At 36.1% G+C, this 25,729-nt stretch overlaps 1 long non-coding RNA gene across 1 annotated transcript; it reads right to left on the bottom strand.

Annotated features, from left to right (window-relative positions):
- Nucleotides 1-995: 995 nt before the first annotated feature.
- LOC128126008 (uncharacterized) lies at nucleotides 996-22,809 on the bottom strand. Its single transcript, XR_008223602.1, has 3 exons — nucleotides 22,665-22,809; nucleotides 1,304-1,901; nucleotides 996-1,216 (listed from the first exon to the last, which is right to left on the bottom strand). It is a non-coding gene; the product is annotated as an uncharacterized LOC128126008 (long non-coding RNA).
- Nucleotides 22,810-25,729: the final 2,920 nt, after the last annotated feature.

Genomic DNA, 25,729 nt, shown 5'->3' with positions numbered 1-25,729 from the left:
AAATGAGAACTCATAGAACTCTCATGCATAATTAACTCGATTAGATTGGCACAGAATCAAAATAATGTCATCACGATAGGTTGTAAACCTTAACTCGTGTGCTAGTGATGATCAATAAGGTTTATTTGATTTGTTCTTGAAACCTTTCAAGACCATTAAGACTCCTACTGAATCCTTGACATATAAGATTCTCTTGTCATTAACCATTTCTTGACAAACAAATATTCAAGAGTTAGTGTAGCTTTTATCAAAACACTTCATAAATTGGTCCTAGTTGGTCTTTGTCTTATCCAAGACATCACAACTTACCACATTTAATGAATGTTATAAACCTTCTTAATACTTTTTCACTCAATTTCACAATCTTAACTTTAAGACTTGTTTTGGAACGAAGTATGATTGACTTTTTGATTTAACCATTTCTTCAATTCTTGATTCCTCTTCTTAAACATACAATTGTACTTAGAGGATCAATTGAAATATGGTTCTTAATCATTAAGACCTATCATAAAGCATAAAAGGTACTCTCCCTTCTTCTTAGATTGGAGAAACTTTTATCTTTCTGCCTACTTGATTCTTGTTATTCGTTCTACTATTGATTTAAACTTTTTCAATCAATTCAAAATTACACTTAATCTTATAAGTATAATCATATTTACTAAACTTTTAGTAAATCATGACGAATATCTTGTTACTCTTATGGTGGACTTTGATCAACACACAACTTTGTGTACTCGATCTCCTAGTCCTTCACTTGACACTTTGTTAATGAATCAATCTAATTTCCAAAAACAAAATTTCTCATTCATCGTGCATCCACATTGCATGATTCCAAGTTTCTGTCCAATTGAAACTTGGGCGATGAGAAACTCTCCCTATTTGGTAAATTCTCGACTTTTCCATAAACACCATAAATAAGAATCATATCCATTTGTTGTAGAAATATGCAAACACCAATTTTCATAACGATTTCATTGCAAGGAAATAAATAAATAAATAAGTCAAACGAAAATTTATTTTATTTATAAAAGCAGCGGAAAACATTTGTCCTTGCAAAATCCATCGAAAACTATGTATTTCAAAAGAAAAATTCTAACAACTCTATCATAACTATCTAAGCTCAAAATCTAATCTTCAAGTCCATGCGATCAAGATCCATTCCTTGTGATTAGATTCATCTTGTTCTTTCACCAAGCTTCCCTTCTTTTCACCGATCCTGTAAAACATTCAAATGCAATCTTATTACATTATGTATTAAGAATTAATGAATAGGAACTTAATGAAGTTAGATAGTGGATTTTACCTGAAGCATAGCCATACTTTTTGACTCTCCCATCTTCTGGACTCTTCAGGCTCTTTGGGCAGACTTGTATCCAACGCCCTTTCTTTTGGCAGCAAACGCAGGTCGGTTCTCCTAGATCGTCCTCAGAAGCATGGTTGGTTGACTTTCCCAACAAATACGCTCCATTGCTTCACCAAATCATTTCTGATTCAGCAGCAATGAGCATGTAAGTTAGATCAATGAGGTTGTCGTCATGATCCATCATATAATACTTTCTTTTGAACTCATTATATGATTCGGGAAGTGACTGCAAAACCCAATTTACAGCCAACTCATCTGGGAATGACACACCCAACATTATCAACCTATCAATGTGTGATTTCATTCCTAGAACGTGGGCACACACGGGTTTACCATCTTCATATTTCATTTCCAATAGGGCTTTAGTGATATTGAACCTTTCAATTCTTCGATCTTGTAGGTTGGGGAGAACAATAGGAGGAGGAGGAGGAAGTGAAGTATGATTTCTCGTTCCTCGATTGAATCGTGGAATACCATCTTCATGTGGAATGCTTGTTCCACGGGATTTGGGAAGACCATAATTGTCGAACTTTGACATCTAGAAAACGGGAGAAAAACAAATTCAAGTTAGTTGATAGATTGAGTCCTTAGTAAATCACGCAAATGAAATACTAAGGCTAGGACCCAACACAATATTCTACAACTCGGGAGAGGGATGTCGTAACCCTAATTGAAGAATATTTGAAGGTAAGTGAATGACGATTCACTAATTTCCACCACGAAAAACGAAAAAGAAATTTAAGATTTAAATCTATGAAAACTACTAGATCCTTTGAGATTCATTGAAATTTCAATGGCATGTTTAAATCTCGATATGCCCCTCTTGTTTGTGACTGGGATGCCGATGATCACAAAGCGGGTGTGAATAACCATGCAAACTTACATGGTGCCCTCACATGTTACAGTCACCTATTCGATGTACCGATAAACCACACACGCTCCACCGAACTATGACAAAACATTGAGTCACCCTTTGCTATCTTTGCTTAGAACCAATTAGTGTGCCGGTAAACCACACACGCTCCACTAACGTCTTCGCAAGGGCACAAAGTGTAATTTCATGGAATTGCTTGAATTCACTTTTCCCTAAGTAAATAAGATTGGGAATTTTATGAAAACATTTAGTTACTTTTATACTTTATTATACTTATAATGGAAGGTTTCGTCCTATCCTACCCGTTCGGCTAACGACCCTCCACTAGTCAAGAGTGCGGTGGGTAAGAGTGGATACCCATTCAATCGCCATTTTATAGGCAATTTCCTTAAACACCCGTTATAGACTAGCTTCGTGAATGAGGCCTACTAACGGTAAGACTGACTTTTACTCATACATATATATAATATTAGACTTTTAATGTTATATATAGTATAGGATGTATTTTATACTTTCAAAATACTAGGTGGTCTAATTTAACAATTATACTTTTAATTCAATTAAATTGTGAACCTAAACTTTTATGGATTTATTAAACTTCTTTTAATTATACACCTTAATTTATTAACAAAACCATAAGGGTGTGATTTGAACTTTTTCAAAACTAAACTAGAGTTTTAGAATTTAACATTCCTAATTAAACTTTTAATCAACTTTTAAATTCCAAAACTTGAGGGCAAGTTTTGAAACATTTCAACACCTTAGGGTTTAGAATTTAAATATACATCAAAATTAAACCATTTAATCAAAATTTAAATTCCAAAACTTGAGGGCAAGTTTTGAAACATTTTTTGAAAACATTAGGGTTTCAACTATTTAAATTTCAAAACAACAAAATTTTTGGGTTCAAATTTAAACTATAAAACCTAAAGGGCAAAATATGAAACTTTTCATAACAACAAGGATCAAATAACAAATAATTCAAATTAACATTTAATCACATAATTATCCATATTTGATTTATTTAATGATTTCTTGCAAAACAATTTATCAATTTACTCAAAATAATTAATCAATTATCACATAAGGAAACAATTATCTTATTAGTTGATAAATATCTTCAATTAGATCAAAATTATAGTCAAATATATCATATAATCGGATTAATATTTATCTAACATGATAAGGTAACTATCTATAAGCAAAAACAACAAGAAATCTCGGATATACCTCTGTCTGACGCACCGACTCGCCGAGTCACCCTCTGGAACGCCAAGTAGGGGTGACTCGCCGAGTCAGGTCGAACAATGAGTCCAAAACACATTTTTTAGTTACATCAAGCATCAATACAATAGAAACCAATCAAGTCTCTGATACCACTGATGGGTTTTGGTCATAAGACATCCTATGTGCTCATACAAACCCTAATGCTTGGATCTAGGTTTCTCCATTGTACATGCTATGAATCCAAGACTATAAACCCTAATTCTATCATATGGAAATTGATATTAACATATAATTAGGTTTAAGATATTACCTTGATTGTTATGTAGCAATAACAATCCCAAATCTCCTTGTATTGACTTTGGAAGGCTTAGAGTCACAAGTGTCACTCCTCTAATGGTTCACAAACACCATAAGCAAGAGGATGAAGAGGAGAGAGGATGGAGGCTGCCCAAAACGTGTTCTAACCCTAGAAAAGAAGTTCCCACACGTTTTTGAGCCTTAAGGGTTCTATATATAGTGAGGCTATTAGGGTTATCTAACAAGGAAACCCTAATTTGGTTGCTTAAGCCCTAAGCAACCCATGGACTCCTTTAATCAAGCCCTTGGACGATTTCCTTATGGGTTTCCCATTAGAATTCATCCACCCCTTGATTCAAGACAATCCATGGCCCAAATTGCAATTATCTTATAATTACAATTTCAGTCTCTTAAGTTTAATTAATCTCTTTTAGTCACAAAAACTAATTACTAATTAATTCTTGACTAATATTAATTAAACAATATGATTTCTCCTTTAATATATTATTCTCATTATATATTAATAAATCATATTTAATCCTTTCTCTCCATAATTCATCCTATCAAGTTGCTTTGGTGAAGGCAACCCCAAAGGACCATACACCATCGGGTCAAGTACATACACTAATCGAACACATCATGCATGTGTCATTCTTTCCAGGGTCAGGGATGGTTGTACTTGGTTGAGCTGGTTGAGTTATGGGTTAGCTGAAAATTAGTGGGTGGTAGTTTGAACACTAAGTGGGGGAGAACTAGGTGTTCTACTTGGAGGATCATCGATCTATTTGAGTTTGTGGTATTGGACAGGGTGAATCATAGGAATTTGTGGTGCAAGTTTTGGGATCTCGGTACAGGATTTGGTTAAGGCAAAGGAATATAGTAATTGGCGATTAGATGTATGTGTCAGGAGGTTCATGGGATGTCTCTTAGGAGAATGTGGTTTGTCAAGGAGCTCGTTGTAGCTATTTGTTCCTTTCGGGATGCCAATGGATGTATAAGGAGCCATTGGGATCACTCAGGTCAAGTATAAATGGAGGAGGTAATTTTCAGTTGGGTGTAAGAATTTATATTTGTAGTCTAGATTGGGCAGAGATGGATCAAGGAATCAGTTTCAGAATTTGGTGCGTTTAGCCCCACAAGGGTTTTGGTGATTTAATATCATGTGTTCACAATTATTGGTCGCATTGTTTGGCTTTCAGCAAAGGTTCCATGAAGGTTTTTAGTGTGGTGGTTGAAGTTCTATGGATATGTTAACTTATCATCAATTTAGTATGTTTTATGTTCCTTTTGGTCTCTAGGTATGCTTACCCTCAATGATTGTGTGGAATTTTAGTTCTTAGAAGGCTTGAGGTTTGTCTCATTCAGAACCACTTTAAAAGCCTTCTCGAGTTGGTTGCATATTGGTGGAATCTGATTAGCATCAATCAAGTATGGGATCTTACTTTGATCGATCATGTGGATGTCATCTGTTAATGATTAAGATTAGTTGTTCGTTACAAATGTAGTATTCTGCACTATTTGGCTGAGGTTATGGATTCCCTAAGGGTATGCATTGGGGTAAATTTGTTATATATTGCCGAGAGAGATGTATATGGGCTGGTCAAGATATCAATTGTGACAACCCGAAGTTTGTTCCATCATTGTAACCCGTTCCGTCAATAAAATTTGTCGTTTTCGAATTATTTCCGTTTCGTTATTAAATTAAGTCTCTAATTTTGAGTCTTCTATTATGACTTAATGGGTGTCCAAACACATTAGAAACTCATGATAACGCCCCAATTTAATAATTGAAAGATTTTTAGATTCCACCATAAGCCTCGTCTAACGTCAGTATCGGGTAGAATTCCACCATGTCCCAAACTTGAACCATATATAAAGTTCAAATGACTTCATTTTGAAGCTTTTGCACTCTCTCTCACTACTCTCTATCTACAATTCAATATTAAGTCCAAAATCATCCAATTTAAGCTCCAAATCATCAAGGTAACTATCCTAACTCATTGTATAACCTTTTCAGCTTTCAAATCCATGTTTAATCTATGATTTAGGACCATAAACATGTGTTTACGGCCCTAGAACATTCATGGGCCGTGAACACATATAAGATGGGTTTTGGAGCCCAAAAACCCTCCCAAATCACTTTTGGTGCTTGGAATCGACTTAAGGAATTATTGGAATGGACTTTGAACACCTTGAACTCATCATTTAGGGGGTAAATGAGAGTTTACGGCCCAAGAACATGCTTGGACTGTGAACACCAATTCATGGGCAGTAAACTCATTTTAAAGTGTTAAGATGCCACTTAAACACCTCATAAGCCTTGGAATAAAGTCTAGAAGCAGCCACAAATGAGTTAGGGGCCTTAAACTTGATTAAAACCACTCCTATAGGAGCTTACGGCTGTAAACCCCCCAAGGATAGGTTCCTGGACCATAAACTCCTATACCTTAGTCAAATGATGCCCTAAATCCATTCTATGGCTTGTAAAATGACTTAGAATCACATATGATCAATCTAGGGCCACCAAATCATGAAAGGATAGAGTATATAGGAGCTTACGGCCGTAAACTCCTAGTTCACAGCCGTAAACTCCATTTGATGCTCCCTTTGGTGGTTTAATCCATTTCTATGCCTTAGATTTGATCCTAGCATCACCCCTCATGAGTTATAAGGCCATTTAGCAACCAAGAACACCCCCACCATGAGTTTACGGCCGTAAACTCATGGAGAGTTGGTCATTAGGCCGAAAACTCCATTGGGTGTTTACTCTTGAACAACAAACTCCATATCTATCCCCTATACGTCCGTAGATGCCACCCGGGTCACTCCAAACACTTGATTTGAAGTGTTTCCACGTCTTGGAGTGTATATTCATATCTAATTAGTGGTTCAAAGTCTAATTAGATACAATCATGTACTATTTCATATTACATAAGAACCTCGCGCGTTATGAAGCCCTGAACTGACACTTAACATCCAAACCGACTCGTTTCTCGACTGTTGAGTTCATACCCTTACGCCTTTTTCTGTGTTTTCAATGTTTTCATGGGGGGAATACAAGCAAACTATAAAAGATTTTGAAACTTAAAACTGATGAAATTCTATAAATATATGGCAAACTTTTAGATATCTTTACCCCTTATGTATTATGCGGAGCATAAGGGATGCTTTATCGAATATAGTCACGTGGATTTCAATTATAGTAAGGGAAACAATCAAACTAATCAAATTATTATGGGAATAATTTGGGATCTTTAGTTCTTGTTTTACGGACACAGATTTCATGCAAGGTTAATAGATAAACTATGTCTGATTCAGTTTATCTCTGTCTAATTTAGAATATCATGGCAGATAATTTCGTTGTATTAAACTGTTTTACTGTATGATATTCAATAACTACCGAGTTTACCGTGAATAATTTAATACTAGCTTGTGAGATGTATCTTCATTAAACCCTTTGGGTTATCAGTAAATCCTCCCCGGAAGTGTAACCAGAGTCTCCTGGAGGGAGAGCGTGGAATTTGTGAATAAATCTATTCGGGACTGAAAATCCTACACCTAAACTGCTAGCTACAGTTAGGCGGGCACGCCTGGGGTGACAAATTCTAGATATCGTCTGACGCCTGAAGAACGTCAAGGAGGTCTCGTGGTCATATTAGCATTGTTACCCGACTCACAATACGTATTAATATCAAAATATAAGTTTATTCACGGATTGTTATATCTATCTTTGATCTATTACGGGATGGTATTCCCATGGTTTTTTATAGTTTTATGTATTAAAACTATCTAGTACAGGATGGTATTCCCATGGTTTTCAATCTATAGTTTTATGTATTAAAACTACGTACTGTGATACGGGATGGTATTCCCATGGTTTTCAATCTAGAGTTATATGTATTAAACAGTCTTAATAAGAAAATATGGGATTTTCTTGGATAACAACTTTTTCAGAAAACTAAAGGAAACATGTTCATTTTCAGAAAACAAAAAACTTATGAACTCATCAGCTTTATGCTGATTTTCAAACTGCTTGTATTCTCAGGTTCGCATTAGACAGGTACCCGCAATCTTTTGGAGAAGACGGAGCGTTTTAGAAGACACGTCTTACTTTTATTCAAACTTTTGTATAGATAAACATGTATCACTTTACTTTTAAACAAATGTAATTATTCATATGTAATGTAATGTTACGTGTTTACTATGCTTACTATGTACATTGGTTGTGATATTTACATGACGTCCTCAACCCCGGAACGTTTCGACCATCGGTTTCGGGGTGTGACAGATTGGTATCAGAGACCCTGTTTATAGTGAACTAGTATAACAAACCTTACATGGTATACGTCTATAAACATTAAGGGGCCTAAGTACTCTGAACTAAAAGTATACGTTAAAATATAAGTATTTTCAAAAGTATACAAGTATACCTAACCGCCAGAATCCGTAACTACGAGTTGAACAAAACATAAGTAAATGGGTGTTATGTGCTGTGGTTAAACCTGGGCAGTTATGTAGTCGTTTCTAGGGTCAATTTAGCCTGATCAACTATATTCATTCGTGACATGGCCAACATTTGCTTGGGAGTGACTGTGGTGTGCAGCATGCCTAAAACTTACCTAAGATCCAAATAATGATTCATCGATTCAGCGAAACGTAAGGTGCTATGGGAGTATCTTAGTCAGAACCGAGTACTTTGTAGAAATTATTCCGAGTGTTGCTACTCCTTCCTTCCTTAGCGATAATTTATCTGCTTTGATAACTCTTTCTTGTTTTATCGCTTACTAGAACTTTATATCTGTCATAAAGAGATATTTCTTGTTCCATATCTCTTGATTCAATTAAGAGGACTTATGATCCTCTCTTTCCTGGCTATTATAGATCAAGTTGCCTCCAAGAAAGAGACCCAACTCGAAGAATAACAACAATCCTCCTCCGCCACCACCTCCTCCTCAATTTGATCCTGTGATGTTCCAGGCAGCTGTTACTGCCATAGTGGCAGCTGCCATGTCTCAAATGAACCCCGGTGTCTCCGGTGGTCCAGGATGTGGTACCCAACCTCAAAATCAAAAAGGTAGTCAGGGACACCAGAAGGAGTGTTCTTATAAGGACTTCATGAACGCGAAGCCCACATCTTCGATGGCACTGGAGGTGTCATTTCCTTAACCCGATGGTTCGAGAAAATCCAATCTATTTTTGAGATCTGTGCATGCTCTGAATCAGATAAGGTGAAGTTTGACTTGGTGGAACGGCCGAGTCAAATCCCTAACCCTACCTGTAGCCAATGCTATGGGTTGGGAAGCCATGAAGGATTTTCTGCTTGCCGAATACTGCCCGCAGGGCAAGTTGCAGAAATTAGAGCATGAACTTTGGAATCTAAAGATGAAGGGTTCCGACATCACCGCTTACACCTCAAGATTCGAAGACCTAGCGCTTCTCTGTCCAGGAATGGTTACCCGGGAAAGTAAAAAGATTGAGATGTTTATTTGGGGGCTGACCCAGCCAACCAAAGGGAACGTTTTGGCTGCAAAGCCAGACACGTTTGACAGCGCTAAATGTCTGGCGCAAACCCTGATTGATCACGAAGACAATCTCGATGAGAAGACCACCACTCCTGAGCCGGTTAAAAGTAGTGGTGGTAGTAAAAAGAAATTCTGGAACAAACGGAAGGCCCAAAGTTCAAAAGGATTCTCTAAGAAACAGCAAACGGTAGCAGTCCACGCTGCTACTGCCCCTGTTGCTGTTTCTGCCGTCGGATCCACAACTTAGACTCCTACCAATGGATATACTGGTACTCTTCCATGGTGCAGTAAGTGTAGCTATCATCATCGTACTCCCGGGCCCTGTCGTGAAAAACTCAGCAACAGCTGTGGCAAGAAGGGCCACCTTGCTCGAAACTACAGGAAAGCAACCCAATCAACAGAGCAATCTTCCGGAGTGGGTGTTAGTCAGGCCTGCTACGAATGTGGGGATGTAGGGCATTTCAAGAGAAACTGCCCCAAAGCAGCTACAGTGGGTAACACTGGGAGCGTCCTTGCTATGGGACGAGAAAAGGCAGTCGCTGATCCCACCATTGTCTCGATTACGTTCCTCCTCGACAACTCTTATGCTAGTATCCTTTTCGATTCTGGTGCTGAATGTAGTTTTGTTAGCCATTCATTAAAACGTCTTCTTAAAAGTAATCCCTAACCATTAACCGAAACATTTATCTTCGAGATGGCTAACAGCGAGAAAGAAAGCACTAGCGACATATTCATGGGCTGTACCCTTACCCTAAACGATCATTCCTTCCCCATCGATCTAATGCCAGTTTCCATTAAGAGCTTTGATGTTATTATTGGCATGGATTGGTTGAGTCCCAATCATGCTGATATCCTATGTTATGAAAAAGCCATTTGTCTCAACCTCCCCTCTAGCCAGACTCTCATGATCTATGGTAATAAACTTAGTTCCAATCTTCGTATCATATCTTGCATCAAAGCTCAAAAGCTTCTGCGAAAGGAGTGTCACGCATTCCTAGCCCATGTAATTAACGAGAACTAGGAAGTTAAAAACCTCGAAAGCATCCCCGAAGTCTACAACTTTCCCGATGTATTTCCCAAAGAGCTTCTGGGAATTCCTCCCGAACGTCAAGTCGAGTTTCGCATCGACTTAATTCCTAGAGCCAATCCTGTAGCCAAATCTCCGTATCGCTTAGCTCCAGCAGAAATGCAGGAGTTATCCAGTCATGAGCTACTCGACAAAGGGTTCATCACATCGAGTTCCTCACCCTGGGGAGCTCCGGTATTGTTTGTAAAGAAGAAAGATGGATCCTTCCGGATGTGTATCGACTACCGTGAGCTGAATAAATTGACCGTCAAAAACCGCTATCCTGTTCCTCGAATAGACGACCTCTTCAATCAACTTCAGGGAGCCAGTTACTTCTCGAAGATAGACCTCAGATCAAGGTACCATCAGCTTCGAGTCCACGAGAATGATGTTTCCAAGACAGCATTCAGGACTCGATATGGTCACTACGAGTTCATAGTGATGCTCTTCGGTCTAACCAACGCACCGGCTGTGTTCATGGACCTGATGAACCGGGTGTGTCGTCCTTTTCTTGACAAGTTCGTCATTGTGTTCATTGACGACATACTTGTCTATTCCCGAAGCGAAGAAGATCACAAACAACACTTGAGGTTAATGTTGGAAACACTCAGAACAGAGAAGTTGTATACGAAGTTCTCTAAGTGCGAGTTCTGGATTCGGAAGGTAGCTTTCCTTGGTCACGTGGTAAGCGAGGAGGGTATACATGTGGACCCGTCCAAGATCAAGGTGATAGAGAATTGGTCAGCAATGAAGACACCCACAGAAATCCGTCAATTCTTGGGTCTCGCTGGCTACTATCGCAGGTTTATCCAGAATTTTTCCAGAATCGCCAAACCCCTAACCACTCTAACACAGAAAGGTGTACCCTTTTGTTGGAGTGGAAAGCAAGAAACTACGTTCCAAACGTTAAATCAAGCCTTGTGCAACGCACCTATCCTGTCCCTGCCCGAAGGGACAGAAGACTTTGTTGTTTATTGCGATGCATCCAATTAGGGATTAGGATGTGTGCTTATAAAGAGAGGAAAAGTTATTGCTTATGCCTCGAGACAACTAAAGGCACACGAAGTCAACTATACGACTCATGACTTGGAGTTAGGAGCAGAGGTCTTCGCATTGAATATTTGGAGACATTATCTCTATGGAACTAAGTGTACAATCTTCACTGACCATAAAATCCTGCAATACATCTTCAATCAGAAAGACTTAAACATGAGGCAGCGGCGATGGGTAGAACTACTCAGTGATTATGAGTGCGAAATCCGCTACCATCCCGGTAAGGCCAATGTGGTAGCAGATGCCCTGAGCCGAAAGGAGAGTTCAAATCGCAAGTCGAAGACATTGACGATGACCATCCATTCTCACTTATCTGCACAGATCTGAGAAGCCCAATTGGAAGCCCTAAAGCCAGAAAGCCTATTGAACGAAACACTGAGAGGAATGGAGAAGAAACTTGAGATAAGAGGTGACGGAGTCTACTATTTCATGGATAGAATCTGGACCCCAAAGTTCGGAGGTTTCAGAGACGTCGTCATGACCGAAGCTCATAAGACCAAATACTCTGTTCACCCAGGTTCGGACAAGATGTACCTGGATCTCAAGAAACAATACTGGTGGCTGAACATGAAAGCCGAAATCGCAAGCTTCGTGAGCAAGTGTCTGACTTATGCCAAGGTAAAAGTCGAGTATCAGAAGCCCTCGGGTCTACTCCAGCAGCCCGAGATACCTGAGTGGAAATGGGAGATGATTACCATGGACTTCATCACCAAGTTACGCAAATGTCCGAGTGGGTACGATACCATTTGGGTAATTGTCGATCGTTTGACAAAGTCCGCTCACTTCCTTCCTATTAAGAAGTCATTCAAGATGGAAAGACTCGCGCGTATCTACATCCAAGAGATAGTTAGATTGCATGGTGTACCTGTATCCATTATCTCCGATAGAGATAGCAGGTTTACCTCCTAATTTTCGCAGTCACTCCAAAAGGCTCTTGGAACTAAACTAGACATGAGCACAACCTATCATCCTCAGACAGACAGACAGAGTGAGAGAACTATCCAAACCCTGGAAGACATGTTGAGAGCATGTGTCATCGATTTCGGAAAGTCGTGGGACACACATTTTCCTTTGATAGAGTTCTCATATAAAAACAGCTACCACACCAGTATCAAGGCTGCCCCGTTCGAAGCCCTCTACGGTCGTAAGTGCAGATCCCATCTGTGCTGGGCTGAGGTAGGGGACACACAGCTAGCCAAGAGTCGAGTCCCCGACAGTGCTCTCACTGGTCCTGAAATCATCTGCGAAACCACCGAGAAGATCATCCAGATCCGAGAACGACTGAAAGCTTCACGAGACCGACAGAAGAGTTACGTTGATATATGATGGAAACCATTAGAATTCCAGGTTGGAGACTGCGTCTTGTTAAAGGTCTCGCCCTGGAAAGGAATGATACGCTTTGGAAAGTGTGGAAAACTTAACCCGAGGTACATAGGACCTTTCGAGATCCTCGCTAGGATCGGTCCTGTAGCCTACAAACTCCGACTCCCTCAAGAACTTAGTAACATCCATCCTGTCTTCCACGTCTCAAATCTTAAAAAGTGTCTATTCGATGAAACCCTAATGATCCCCCTTGACGAGATCGAAATCAACGAAAACCTAAACTTTGTGGAGGAACCAATCGAAATCATGGATCGAGAGAACAAACGTATCAAGCAAAGCCGCATCCCGATAGTGAAGGTTTGCTGGAATGCCAAGCGGGGACCTAAGTTCATTTGGGAACGCGAAGACTCGATGAAACAGAAGTATCCGCATCTATTTCCAAATCAATGATTTGTATCTTAATCTTGAATCTCGGGATGAAATTCCCTCTAACTGGGGGATAATGTGACAACCCGAAGTTTGTTCCGTCATTGTAACCCGTTCCGTCAATAAAATTTGTCGTTTTCGAATTGTTTCCATTTCGTTATTAAATTAATTCATTAATTTTGAGTCTTCTATTATGACTTAATGGGTGTCCAAACACATTAGAAACTCATGATAACGCCCCAATTTAATAATTGAAAGATTTTTAGATTTGACCATATCGGGTTACGACAACTTAATCGGGTGCGACCAAAAGCCTCGTCTAATGTCAGTATCGGGTAGAATTCCACAGTGTCCCAAACTTGAACCATATATAAACTTCAAATGACTTCATTTTGAAGCTTTTGCACTCTCTCTCACTACTCTCTCTCTACAATTCAATCTTAAGTCCAAAATCATCCAATTTAAGCTCCAAATCATCAAGGTAACTATCCTAACTCATTGTATAACCTTTTCAGCTTTCAAATCCGTGTTCAATCTATGATTTAGGACCATAAACATGTGCTTACGGCCCTGGAACACACATGGGCCGTGAATACATATAAGATGGGTTTTGGAGCCCAAAAACCCTCCCAAATCACTTTTGGAGCTTGGAATCGACTTAAGGACTTATTGGAATGGACTTTGAACACCTTGAACTCATCATTTAGGGGGTAAATGAGATTTTACGGCCCAAGAACGTGCTTGGACTGTAAACACCAATTCATGGGCAGTAAACTCATTTTAAAGTGTTAAGACGCCACTTAAACACCTCATAAGCCTTGTAATAAAGTCTAGAAGCAACCACAAACGAGTTAGGGGCCTTAAACTTGATTAAAACAACTCCTATGGGATCTTACAGACATAAACCCCCCAAGGATAGGTTCCTAGGTCGTATACTCCTATACCTTAGTCAAATGATGCCCTAAATCCATTCTATGGCTTGTAAAATGACTTAGAATCACATATGATTAATCTTGGGCCACCAAATCATGAAAGGAAAGAGTATATAGGAGCTTACGGCCGTAAACTCCTAGTTCACAGCCATAAACTCCATTTGATGCTCCCTTTGGTGGTTTAATCCATTTCTATGCCTTAGATTTTATCCTAGCATCACCCCTCATGAGTTATAAGGCCATTTAGCAACCAAGAACACCCCCACCATGAGTTTACGGCCGTAAAATCATGGGGAGTTGGTCATTGGGCCGAAAACTCCATTGGGTGTTTACTCTTGAACAGCAAACTCCATATCTATCCCCTATACGTCCGTAGATGCCACCCGGGTCACTCCAAACACTTTATTTGAAGTGTTTTCACGTCTTGGAGTGTATATTCATATCTAATTAGTGGTTCAAAGTCTAATTAGATACAATTATGTACTATTTCATATTACATAAGAACCTCGCGTGTTATCAAGCCCCGAACTAACACTTAGCATCCAAACCGACTCGTTTCTCGATTGGTGAGTTCATACCCTTACGCCTTTTTCCGTGTTTTCAATGTTTTCACGGGGGGAGGGGGGATACAAGCAAACTATAAAAGATTTTGAAACTTAAAATTGATGAAATTCTATAAATATCTGGCAAACTTTTAGATATCTTTACCCCTTACGTATTATGCGGAGCATAAGGGATGTTTTATCGAATATAGTCACGTGGATTTCAATTACAGTAAGGGAAACAATCAAACTAATCAAATTATTATGGGAATAATTTGGAATCTTCAGTTCTTATTTTACTGACACAGATTTCATGCAAGGTTAATAGATAAGCTATGTCTGATTCAGTTTATCTCTGTCTAATTTAGAATATCATGCCTTATAATTTCATTGTATTAAACTGTTTTACTGTATGATGTTTGATAACTACCGAGTTTACCGTGAATAATTTAATACTAGCTTGTGAGATGTATCTTCATTAAACCCTTCCGGTTATCAGTAAATCCTCCCCGGAAGTGTAACTAGAGTCTCCTGGAGGGAGAGCGTGGAATTTGTGAATAAATCTATTCGGGACTGAAAATCCTACACCTAAACTGCTAGCTACAGTTAGGCGGGCATGCCTGGGGTGACAAATTCTAGATATCGTCCGACGCCTGAAGAACGTCAAGGAGGTCTCGTGGTCATATTAGCATTGTTACCCGACTCACAATACGTATTAATATCAAAATATAAGTTTATTCACGGATTGTTATATCAATCTTTGATCTATTACGGGATGGTATTCCCATGGTTTTTTATAGTTTTATGTATTAAAACTATCTAGTACGGGATGGTATTCCCATGGTTTTGAATCTATAGTTTTATGTATTAAAACTACCTAATGTGATACGGGATGGTATTCCCATGGTTTTTAATCTAGAGTTATACGTATTAAACAATCTTAATAAGAAAATATGGGATTTTCTTGGATAACCACTTTTTCAGAAAACTAAAGGAAACATGTTCATTTTCAGAAAACAAAACACTTATGAAGTCACCAGCTTTATGCTGATTTTCAAATTGCTTGTATTCTCAGGTCTCCATTAGACAGGTACCCGCACTCTTTTGGAGAAGACGGAGCGTTTTAGAAGACAAGTCTTACTTTTATTCAAACTTTTGTATAGATATACATGTATCACTTTACTTTTAAACAAATGTAATTATTCATATGTAATGTAATGTTTCGTGTTTACTATGCTTACTATGTACATTGGTTGTGATACTTACATGACGTCCTCCGCCCCGGAACGTTTCCGCCATCGGTTTCAGGGTGTGACATCAATGAAGCGCTTGGTTCGAAGTATATGAATGGTTATTATTTAGGTTATAGTCTTTGAATTGGATCAAGAGTACGACCTTTTATTCCATTCTTGGGTCATGTGCGACCATGTTTTCGCCGGATTTTGCATTGGTGGCAGCTTGTACTGTGAAAGGAATTTTGTGTGGTAAAAGATTATGGAGTTGATGCACTCGGTTAGCGTTGAGAAAGGAGTTGATTGGGTTCTTGTAAGGTAGTGGAATGAGGTTTGGTATCTTTAGGCCCACCAGGTGCTGGTTAGGAGCCTTCTTGTCCATGATTGGGCGATGGCATGAATGGTGAGGAACCATGAATTACTTACTCCAAAGGTTGGATGTTCCCACTATTTGCTGAGAACCATTAGGGATTTCACCTATTTTTTCGGCCGACAGTCATGTCTTTGAAATCCGTATGTGTGCTCGTGAGTCTTGGGCATAGTTTGGTATTTTGAGCAATATGGAAATAGTACTGATGGCTTAGTACCCAGTGGGTTTAGGGTCGCACCGTTGGGAGAAAGAGGTAGTTGTGGAAATTTAATGTTTCCAAGTGATTGAATTGTTTGTTAGCATCAGTGGGTTCCGAAAGGTCTCTTGAGTTTTCGATTTGGAGACGTTGATCTCATGAAGTGATTGGTGGAAGCATATTGATTGTGTTATTGCAACTTTCAAGAATTCAATCCTAGTCGGATTTTGAGGACGAAATCCGGTTTAAGCGGGGGAGAATTGTAACACCTCATTTTCATTTATTTAATGAATAATTTGGTTCAGAATCCTATATATAGTCCTGGGATTTTTGGCAGATATGAATGTGTGTAATTCCTGGGTAGTAGAAGAAGAAGATGCGGAAAGAAATAGAGAGAAAGTGAGAGGATAAGACGTTAATCTTGGGGCAGGTCTGGTTCACTTCACCAAAGATGAAGGCACCATCGGTGAGAGAGTCTGGGCAAAATAAATAAGAATCTTCGAAGGTGGAAGGTCCGCTGGAGATTGACATCGACGGTGACGTTAGGGGAATCATCCTCTTATTGATACGTGAAGTTTTGGTGCTGCACAAGGTATTCTTCCACTTTTGTCCTAATAGTGTACTCCAATTGGGTTAGATGGTGGCTATTGGGCTGATTACTGAGTAAATTCAGGTACTTGAGCTTTTAACTATTTGGGCTAAAATCTTATTGATTCAATCAATGTTTTGGGATAAGTAATATTGTGTTTCAACTAAAGAAGAATCTAGGGAGAATTTCATATATGCCCTTCTTAAACATCAAAATATCATATTTACCCAACTTAATTTCTAAATCTAAGATTTACCCTTCATAAAATTTCTAAATCTCATATTTACTATTCTTAAAATTTCAAAATATCATATATATTCTTATTAAACATCAAAATATCATATACGCCCTTCTTAAATATCAAAATATCAGATATGTACTTTTTAAACATCAAAATGTCAATGGTAATATCTAAAATATCATTCATCTACAACATGATAATAATCAACAACAATAAAAACTAAACAATCTAAATATACATTACGTGGAGAGGGTTGAAGATGAATCTTTTTGTTTGTCAAGAGGACGACATTCCAATAATTTAGAAGTTCACATTCCATTATCATAGACGTAAGGATAATGGTTAAAAATTTTAATTATTATAATGATTCTAAGGTATAAAAAATGATTATGAATTATTAAAAACATTATAAAAAAGATTTGGGAAAATATGATATTTTGAAGGTTTATAAAGGGTAAATATGATATTGAGAAATTAAGCTGGGCAAATATGATATTTTGAGGTTTAAGAAGGGCATATATGCAATTTTCCCAAGAATCAAATACAAGATAAGACCGTATTAACTAGTACTTGGAACAAAAAAAATACTTAAACAAAGGTTGTTCATTCTCTCTAATGGATGAAAAATATTGTTATGAACATAGCTCTGTCAAATAAATTAAAAGGTAAGTAATTTATTAAGAGTTATAGCTTTCACTAAAATTTTATGGATTTTTAAGGTTCAAATTTATCAGATGTAGGGTTAATATTGTAACGACAGCTCAATACAACACTTTATCATGAATAACCTTGGAACTTAATAATTCATGGTACGATAATATAGTGATAAAAAGTATGATACAAATAGTAATAAGTAATATTTGTAAACATAGCTGATTAAGAATTATTAATATGATGGTAGGTGTTCAGAGATTCGGGAATACATCTTAGCCACTCTAATGGTTTATTTTGTGTTTGCTGCTTCAGGTGAGTTTTCCTCACTGTAATTATGGGTCGAAGGCACAAAGTCCTGCCCATTGGATTGTTATTCTGGTTTATCGTAATATGGTGTGCTGTAGTGACCTATTAGATCTACCTTTTATATGTTCTTGCTATACATTTACCGGTTGCATGTGTTGATTTAGTGTGGTTGGGTTGAGATTGTACCGCTTTGTGCTGCCAGTCAACAATCCTGATAATATTTGTATTTGTATGTTATATGTATGCTTATCTGTTATGTATATGTCAACATGGTTTATGTGTGGTTGGGCTGAGGCGTTACTGCTTAGTGCTGAAGGCCAACATATCCAGGGAGACCTGGGTAGACTGAAGGCTAGTGGGGCGTACCAGTCAAGCCAAAGGACTGGAGAATGGTCTAGATGGGCTGAATGCCTAGTGAGGTGTACTAGTCATGCTGATAGGTTTGTGTGCATGAAGATAGATTGGAGGGTGGTGGGGTGTTTTAGTCAGACTGAAGGCTCTGTTGGCATACTAAATAGACTGTTGGCCGGTGGGGAGTTCCAGTCATGCTAATGGCTCTGTATGCATGTTGTTTACTATTATACTTGTTATTATGTGTATGTTGTGGTACTTTGGGGAACTCATTAAGCTTTGTGCTTACAATTTTAGTTTATTGTTTCAGGTACATCAGATGTTTGTGACGAGGCAAAGGCGTAACCGTACACATTCTTGGTTTTGAACTAATTTGATATTGGGGGACTTCATTATAATTAATGTTTTGGAAATACTGTTTTTGTAACTACTCTTAATAGTAAATTGGTTGTTTTGAAAAGTTCAAATTTTTCATGAGTTTTGGAATGTTATATATATATATATATATATATATATATATATATATATATATATATATATATATATATATATATATATATATATATATTTGCATGTAACATGTCGTTTTCCGTTTAGTATAATTTTTTTTGTATAATGTATAAGTTTTGCTTTCATAAAATGTATAACTTTTTATTTTATAAAATATAAAATAATTTATTATTCATTTGCTTACTTTTTGTTTTTGAATGTTAATCTTTTTAATCGATTTTTTTTAACTTCAGAATTTTCACTAGTGACTGTCGGGCTTTTTCAATTGGCAATTGCTTTGAGGAATAGAGGTTATTTACATGCTCACATCATTAGCATCACAGGCAAAAGACAACATTAGGTACAAAAGAACTCTCCTTTTATTTATTTGTTAAACTATTAGGTGTTTGTTATATGTTTGATGGTTTCCTCTTATAACTTATATCTATTGAAAATGCATCTTAGAAAATATATGCCTAGAAGTGAAAAGCGAAACAAAAAAAGTTGAGTACGATAATGAAACTCAAAAAGGATCTATGTATTAGTTTAAAAAATCAATTATGTTGATGTACATATAAATGAACAAGATAATCTTACACATGAACTTGTTTTAAATGAGCAAGTTAATGTTATAAATGAAAATGTTTCAAAAGAAAATGTTTCAAACAAAAATGTTGATATTGATGATGAAAAAATTAATAATGAAGATTTTAATGTCACTTATGAAAATGTTAATATTTCAAATGAAAATGAAAATGAGAATGTCATGAATGATAACAATGGCCAGTTTATTCCACTTTCAGATATATATGATACTAGTAATTGAGATAATCTTGATAATAACTTAAGATATATTTTGATTGAAAAATGTCCAATAAAAGAATCAAATTTTGTGTATCCTAAATATAATCTATCTAGACATTTTTATAATGCTTCTTATACTAGAAAGTTAAGTAACAGTGGGACAAGAGATCGAAAATGGCTAATTTACTCTAACATGAAAGTAAAACACAAAGGGATTCAAAAACGATACTTGAAATTTATCCAAAAATAATGTTTTTACCATATTATTGTCATCATCTTAACCTCACAGTTAGTAATATGGCTCATTCTTTTGCTAAAAACATTTCTTTTTTGGAGTTTTGCAATGCATTTTTGTATTATTTTCAAGTTCAACCAAAAAATGGTCAATATTACTTGATAAACTATTTAACTTAATGGTAATATCTTTATCTAATAGACATTGGGAGACTCGAATAAAAAGTGTCAAAGAAATTAGGTTTCAAACTCCTCATATAAGGGATGCCTTGATAGAATTATTTTTCTCATGTGACGATGCAAAGTTTAAAAGTGAAGCGGAAAGTTGGTATGGTAATATGGTATGATATTATTTGTTATAAATAAAGTTAGTAAAAAAAAAGTGCAAACCAAAAGTATATGTATTTATTCCACAATATATCTATTAAAAAATATGATGACATTTTTTAAAAATTATAGATATGATGGTTATGCCCTTAGTATAGATAATGTTAAGGCCATTGCATCGGATATGGATGTTGAACCTATATTCTCCAAAAACGCCAAACTATTAGAAAAAACAATTTGATGAAATTAATTGTGAAGATGAATTACTATCACCCGAAGAATCATTTAAAATCTAGTAATTTATATATATTTTTGATGTGACAATTTGTCATTAGAGAGTAAATTTGAACAATTAATAAACTTTGAAAACATTTTTGGATTTTTATATGATTCAAAAATGTTAAAGTCATTGGATGATATTGAACTTAAAAAAAAGTTGTACTATTTTTGTAAATAAATTTACTCATAATAACTTATGTGATGTGATTTAAATAATTTTGTGAAACTTAAAGTATTACAAAATACTTTGCCAAATATTGTTGTGTTATCGATTGAAATTTTAGAGTTTGCCAAAGGTAAAAATTGTTATCCAAATGTTTGTATTGCATATAGAATCTTATTAACCATACATGTTACTATAGCATCAGTAGAAAGAAATTTTTCAAAATTAAATTATTAAAAACTTATTTGAGATCGTCAATGTCATAAGAAATATTAAATTAATGGTTATGCAATGTTATGCGTTCAAAAGGATTTGTTGGATAATATTGAACTTGATTTTATATTTGATGATTTTGCATCTAAAAAAACTCGTAAATGTAAATTTCTTTAGTTTTTCTTTGTTATGTTTATGTATTAGGCTTCAAAGCATATTCTTGCCTTTTTATTTTGGTATTTTGTATTAATAGTTGCTAGCTTGTTTAGCTTCCAGGCCTTTCCCGAAGTCTTTTCTTTCCATCCCCAAACTTCAATCGCCACTCTAAAAACACTAAAACGACTAAAAGAAAACCTACAAAATAGTTGGTTGTCAATTTGTTACATAAAACGTTTTGTAGATAACAAGTATATTATATAATGATCAAATAGTCGGGCATTTCTTGGAGCAGGAAAAGGAAGTAAAATCTGAGCAGAGGGGCTGACAACAACAAAAAAAAAAATTCCAGCCTTCCTGACTCATGGGTTTGGACTCGAGTATTTTTTAGTAAAATCGCTTCAATATTTCATCGAAAAATAATCTTATATGTTTACTCTACCCTTAATTCCTTGGAATAATTGGTTGCACATTAAAATGAATTATTTTATTGAGATTACTCTTAAGTTGTATACCACTTGCTTCTAATTTAGTTAATAGTGGGTATATCATCAACTGGATGACATATTTTCCACTGACATGAAGATCTTGTTGAACACATTTTTCTTGGCTGCTTTCTTACTTCGTAAATATGGTTATGGACCTTAAATTTGTCTAGTATTTCAACTGAGCTGATTCTTAATTTCGAAGACATGATATTGGCAACAACTACTTGTTATCGTGATCATTGGAAGAAAAGAAATTTAATTTTGACTTTTATTGGTAGTATTTTATGGTTTGTTTGGTAAGTAAGAAATGAAGAAGTTTAGAAAAAATCAAAAGCTTAACTTTTTAAAACCTGACAAATAACATCCATCTCTCCTTATTTTCCTCCGCTGAAAATTGGTGAATATCTGAGACTAGACAAATTGGCGTGTTCTGATCCAGATCATATTTCCTTGGAGTGTTGTCCAAGTTCCAGAAATCCACGAGAAATAAGGAATGTTTTTAATTGGAAAGTTTAAATTATCTTTCTTATAGAATCCTAGTTTAATACTAATATGTTTGCTTAGTAGAAAACCGATGATTGATTTCTCCTGTAATTAAAGTTAAGTGTATTGAAGTTTTAGAGTAATATTTCTTCAATAAAGATTGCAAGTTTATGTAACCCAGTTCTTTTTCTTCCTTTCATGTTTGACTTTAATTGCTATCATAGTAAACATGTTTGATGTTGTCAGAGATTATGTGTTGTGAGTTCCTACATCTCTGTTGCGGTGGGCTCTCCTGTGATAGAGAGAATCGGTGTGGAGAACTTTAACAGAAAACCTACTCTTTTATTTGGTGCATTTTCGGTGCATCAAGTGAAATCAACGACAACATATTTAATTGTTTGAAGCCCTCCTGTTATAATTGTGGGATATAAACAAATGATCTATTCAGAAATTAGAAACTATACCTGTGTAGAGAACCTGGGTAGTGCACCATCTATTTCTACTTCATATTTCAATCACAACTCATATGGAGAGCTCCTATGTTTCTTGTGCTCTTGTTGTGATGTCTGTTACACATTTCCTGTTCAGAAGTCGGTGGCCTTTCCTATTTTGAGATCCAAAACCGATATATATATATATATATATATATATATATATATATATATATATATATATATATATATATATATATATATATATATATATATATATATATATATATATATATATATATATATATATATATATATATATATATATATATATATATATATATATATGTTCCTTTTTAGGCCATACCAACAAAAGACGTCTATTTTCTCAGCTTTATACAGGGTCCTAGTTCAAATCCAAAACCAATAGTAACCCAAATCTATTTTCTATGGAGATTGAAAACTAACCATCTCAAGTAAACCACTTTAATTCAGTTCACTTTAGAAATTTTCTAAGCAAAAAACCAAGTCTTTTTTTTTTTTTTTTTTTTTTTTTTTTTTATTCTTGTGAGGAATCATAAATTGAACAGCGATGTCCGGAGGAGAATCTTCCCAACCACCAGCTAAGGAACACACGTCATTAACATTCCAATGCTCGGTGATGACATCGAAAAACTACACAATTTGGATGATGCACGTGGAGGTGCTACTCGAGATTCTTAGCATCTGGGATGTGATCGATCACGAACTAGATGACATGAAGAAAAACAACATCATGAAAGGATTGTTGTTTCAGTTGATTCCAACTGATTTAATTCTTCAAATCGATAATCTTCGAATGGGGGAAAATATTTGGGACACGATTAAAACTCGCCACCTTGGAGCCAATCGAGTAATAGAAGTGAGACTCCAAACTCTAATCACAGATTTTTTAAATCTGAAGATGAGTGACACAATCACCATAGACGAATTTGCAGTGAAATTATCTGGAACTAATTCAAAATCCACTACACTAGGAGAGGTCATGATTGAACATAAGCTTGCGAATAAGTTTTTTATGAGCCTCCTTAGGCGGTTGGTAGGACATAGTTGCAACCCTTGAACAACTTTTAGACTTTAAAACGATAGGCCGTGAAGATATTGTTGGTTGCTTAAAAGCTTATGAAGAAAGAATCAAGGGAGAAGAAAAAGTAACCAGGACTTAAAACAAATTACTTTATTCCAAAGAAGAATCTTCTAATAGAAACACCGAATCATCAATAGGTAGATGTCAGGGTTCAAATTACCGAGGAAGAGGATGTGGTGGTGCACGTGGTCGGGGTAACACTTAAAATCGAGTCACTTAGAATCCACTAAAACTCGCTATGATAAAAAAAACAAAAGGAAAAACAACACGGACAAAGGAATTTGTCAAATATTAAATGTCACCGGTGTGACAATTATGGTCACTTTGCTTCAAGATGCCTAGATCGAATCAGAAATCATGAGGCAAACCTTAATCAAACACACGAAGGAGATACCTGTCATGAAGAATGGACGTTCTTTATGATGAATAGAATTCAAGAAATAGTGTTCTTGAACAAAGACAAATATATCCCTCAAAAAGGTGAAGCAAATGTCGATAAAGACAAAATTTGGTACTTAGACAATGGTGGAGGCAACCACATGATCGACAACTACTCTTATTTTTACAGAATTAAATAAGAACATAACAGGAAAGGTGAGATTTGGAGATGGATTGTATGTTAGAATTAAAGGAAAATGGTCAATTTTGTTCGAAGGAAAAAACAGTGAGCAAAAACTAATGAAAGATATTTATTATATCCCGTCACTTCATAGGAATATTATTAGTCTTGGGCAATCTACAGTAGCTGCCTGTGATATTCGAATGCGAGGTGATTTCCTAACCATGAGAGATGTAGATGGGAGATTGCTTATGAGAGTTCCAAGAAGTAAAAATCGATATTACAAAATAAAGCTAAAATTTTATAAACCACATTGCTTGTAAGTCAAATTCAAGAAGCTTCGGTATGGCACACATGAATTGATCACATTAATTTTGGCGTAATAAACTTTATGCACAAGCTAGTTAAAGGGGTGCCGACAATCAAACATCAAGACCAACTTTTTGAATCTTGCATGGTTAGAACATAAATGAAGCAGTTGTTTGCAAAGAAAGTTAAGTATATACATACAAATATTCTCGAGATGGTGCATGGAGATATTTGTTGACTGGTTGATACCTCCACCCAAGCAGGTGATATTTATATTTTAGTTCTTATTGATGACTATTCTAGGTACACGTGATCTTTTCTTTTGTAGCACAAAAGTGATGCATCTAGAATTTCTAAAAAGTTCAAGACTTCAATTGAAAAAATAACTGGTAAAGAGATTAACACATTCCATACAGATAGAGGCGAAGAATTCACATCACATGAGCTGAACCATTTTGTTACAAATAATTGATTTCATATATCCTTACGACTCCTTATTCACCTAAAAAAAAACAATATAGTCTAATGGAGAAATCAAACTCTACTCAAGATGACATGCTTCCTAATGAAAGCGAACGATATTCTAAACCACTTTTGGGGTGAAGCGGTACATCATGCAACGTTCATCATAAATCATACACCATTTGACAAATTTTATGGTGAAAATCCAAACCTGGAAGACTTGAAAGTATTTGGTTGTGCTGCATATGAAAGAGTAGTCTCAAAATATTTGAAGAAGCTTGACAATAGGTCCCGTCTATTAGTGTATTTTGGAAAGGAATCTAATTCGGGAGGATTTCGGTTATAAGTTCTTATGAAATTTGTGATGAAAACATTAAATCAAAATTGAGTAATGAACCCAAAAACTAAGTTGGACATGGATTGGGTATTGAAAAAGTAACCTAATATAATGGTGGTTCGAGCCCAACTACAAAAAAACCAAACATGTAATGACTCAAAAATCACAACAATTTTAAACTTTTCAAAAACACCCATAATCATGAAATGTTTACCAATCATTGTTTCCAAAGTGCTTAACAGTATCAGAGTATCCCAAAATCATAAGGCCACGAAGCAAGAGGATGTGTACGGTCACACCATTGC

This window comes from Lactuca sativa, chromosome 1, assembly GCF_002870075.4.
Source record: "Lactuca sativa cultivar Salinas chromosome 1, Lsat_Salinas_v11, whole genome shotgun sequence".
NCBI classification, from domain to species: Eukaryota; Viridiplantae; Streptophyta; class Magnoliopsida; order Asterales; family Asteraceae; genus Lactuca; species Lactuca sativa.
Note: the sequence above shows the minus strand (reverse complement) of the source record. Positions and strands in the feature narration are given on the sequence as shown.